General features: G+C 39.3%; 1 pseudogene; it reads left to right on the top strand.

Annotated features, from left to right (window-relative positions):
- Positions 1–1,143: 1,143 nt before the first annotated feature.
- LOC147577498 (olfactory receptor 5H2-like) lies at positions 1,144–2,069 on the top strand (annotated as a pseudogene).
- The last annotated feature ends 1,279 nt before the right edge of the window (positions 2,070–3,348 follow it).

Raw genomic sequence — 3,348 nt, 5'->3', positions numbered from 1 at the left:
GACTTTGCCTGTCACCAACATTATGTGGGAGAAAAGAGGATTGGACTGGCTTCTGAAAATGGCATACATCTTCAGTGCCACTTTACTATACTTTTGTCAGTTTAGTCCCTTGCCCTTCTCTTGACATTGGGTGTATTCTCTAATGGATAGATCATACGTAAGTGTGCCTCCCCCTACTCCAATGATTTCCAAGTCATTATTTCCATTAAGCTCTTGTAACTCATACTACAAAGTATATATCACCTAGATATCCACAAACTGGCCACTGCCTTCTAGTTCTTAATCAGTTTTGAGGAAAATCTACCCAGCTACCCAGGTACTTCTTTATTCCTCACTGAAGACCCCTTCAGCTCCAATATATCACAGAGGTAGTAAGTGCCTCTACATTCCGAATTCTTCGGCATCCATGTCTTAATCTTCTTGTTAATTTCAATGTCAATTTGCTAGTGGACTAGCCAAGTCACGTGTATGTAGATCACCATGGAGCAAGTTTAAAATACAGATTATTAGCTTTAGTTCTTGACACACTAAATTAATTTCTACAGTAAAGTTTCAAATCTATATTTTACACAAAAGTTTCCCCAGACAATTCTGATGTGTACTCTGATTTGAGAACAGCTAGACAGTAGTAACTTCTTCTTGCCTGGTATTTCTGAGCCCAGTTTCTCCTCCCTTCAGCCTATTTTTTATACTACCATATATTCACTTTAAAAGAGAGCCTTAGAGTGCTATTCCTTCCTCTTGTTTTCAGTGCATGTTTATCCCCTGATAAATAATATTCAAGATCTTTCATAAGCTATTTAACTAACTTTACTAACCTGGGCCTTCAAGCTTCTTTCCCTTTCAAGACATTCAACACACAGAATTTCTGTTTCATACTGAATCCTGTACCATAAATTTAGCACATATGTATAATGTCTTCCATTTTCCAAAATCTGTTTATTGCTGCATTTTAATATTTAAATAATTGTACTATTTTCCTTAGCTCCAAAATAGATTCCACTAAATATGTAATAAAATTAAGAGGCGATTCTGATGTGCACAACTGTATCTCAAATCTCCTCCCCATATTTTCACATATAAATTCTTATTGACATTCAAAAAACTTACTCCATTTCATTTCAGGCAACACCCACTGAGGACATGGGAAAGGAAAATATAACATTGCTGACAGAGTTAATTCTCAGGACTCACATATGAACCACAGTGGCAAATCCCCCTATTCCTGGTGTTCTTGGTTATCTATCTTCTCACCATTATGGGGAACCTTGGTCTGATTGCCCTCATATGGAATGACCCTCAGCTTCACATCCCCATGTACTTTTTCCTTGGAAGTTTGGCATTTGTGGATGCTTGGGTATCATCCACAGTGACCCCCAAGATGCTGGTCAACTTCTTTGCCAAGAGCAAAATGATATCTCTTCCTGAATGCATGATACAGTTTTTTTCCTTGGCAATCAGTATAACCACGGAATGTTTTCTGCTGGCAACAATGGCTTATGATCGCTATGTGGCCATATGCAAACCATTACTTTACCCAGTGATTATGTCCAATACACTATGCATCCGGCTGTTAGTTTTGTCATTTTCAGGTGGCCTTCTTCATGCCATAATTCACAATGCTTTGTTATTCAGATTAACCTTCTGTGATTCCATCATAGTACATCACTTTTACTGTGACATTATGCCATTGTTTAAGATTTCTTGTACTGACCCTTCTATTAATTTTCTGATGGTATTCATTTTTGCTGGGTCAATACAGATGTTCACCATTCTGATAGTTCTTGTCTCCTATACACTAGTTCTCTTTTCAATCTTAAAAAAAAGTCACTACAAGGCATATGAAAAGCCTTCTCCACATGTGGATCCATCTCTTAACTGTCTCTTTGTACCATGGCCCTCTTGTCTTAATGTATATGTGCCCTGTATCTGCACAATCAGATGATCAAGATATGATGGACTCTCTATTTTATACTATCATAATTCCTTTATTAAATCCAATTATCTACAGCTTGAGAAATAAGAAAGTCATAGATTCACTGAGAAAAATGTTAAAGAGAAATACTTAGAAGTCATAATAATATCTACTCTCCTTTCATTAAAATGACACAAAATTACAGATTAGAAGTTATTAAGTGTTGATTAGCTATCAAAGTCTTTTGTAGGTATAATTGCATTAGCATTTTAATGACTAAGGTAGGCATACAATTTGCTTTCTTAAACATGTGTGTCTATTATTCAAAAATAGAATTCTAACCAAGTGTTCATGTCATACTAAACTAAAGAGGAAAACAAATTATTTTACACGTTTTTATATTTTCAATGTGGCTTCATAAATTCATTAAGCCCTGTAACAGTTTAACACCTCTGAAAGGAATTTGAATATCATGTCTTTGACAGCCATTACGGTCATGCAGCCTGAAGACTCACATCACATTTACTCCACAGTAGAGTCACAGTTGCGTATGAGTGAACAAAGCCCAAAACGTATGAGTCATCCAATTTCAGGACACCCATGCCCTTCCTCCCTCACCAGTGATTCTGTACACAGTCTACTGATACCACTGAGGTTCTCACGCTAAAACTACTCATATCTGTCATTTGTTACAGTCTTGTTTCTTTTCTTACATCCTGTTGATATTCTCTTACTTCAAAAACATTGCTGTCAGAGTATTCTTTATATACAGAAGTCTGATTAAGTAATATCCTTCTTCAATAACTTCTAATGGATTGCCATTGCTACCAGATTACGTGTATATATGGCGGGCATGACTAGAACTTTCTATACACAGATGGACAGAGGGGAAGATGGCAGTGTAAGAGGATGCTGGGCCACCTTGTTCTGCTGATCACTTAGATTCCACCCACGTCTGCCTAAATAACCCAGAAAACTGCCAGAAGACTAGTAGAACGGACCCTCCAGAGCCAAGCGTAGACAAGAGGCCCATGGAAGAGGGTAGGAAGGGCAGAGAGGAGGTGCACACTACACGGACTGGCGGGAGGGAACCAGGGTGGTGGAGGGGCAGCCCACTTGGCAAGGCAGAGCCCCCAAATCTGGCTTGCAAAAGCAGAGGGGCCAGACTGTGTGAGTTCTGACAGCCAGCAGGACTTAATATCTGGAATATTAAAAGTCAACAGCTCTGCTCTCAGAGAGAGGGGAGGGTGAGAGGACACCGGGAGGGAGAGTTGCTGAGCCCCAGAAGACAGAGCTCAGCTCAGCAGGGAAACAAAGGCCCTGGAAAGTACTATTCTCCCCCAGCCAAAATTCTAAAGGGAACCAGTTCTCCATCACCAAACTTGCTTGCACCGCAAAAGGCCCAGTGTTGTGCTTCTGTGGATCCATCCCTC

This window comes from Puma concolor, chromosome C2, assembly GCF_028749965.1.
Source record: "Puma concolor isolate L17-30 chromosome C2, mPumCon1.1.hap2, whole genome shotgun sequence".
In the NCBI taxonomy this organism is placed as follows: domain Eukaryota; kingdom Metazoa; phylum Chordata; class Mammalia; order Carnivora; family Felidae; genus Puma; species Puma concolor.
The sequence above is the reverse complement of the archived record's forward strand: the minus strand, read 5'-3'. Positions and strand labels throughout refer to the sequence as shown.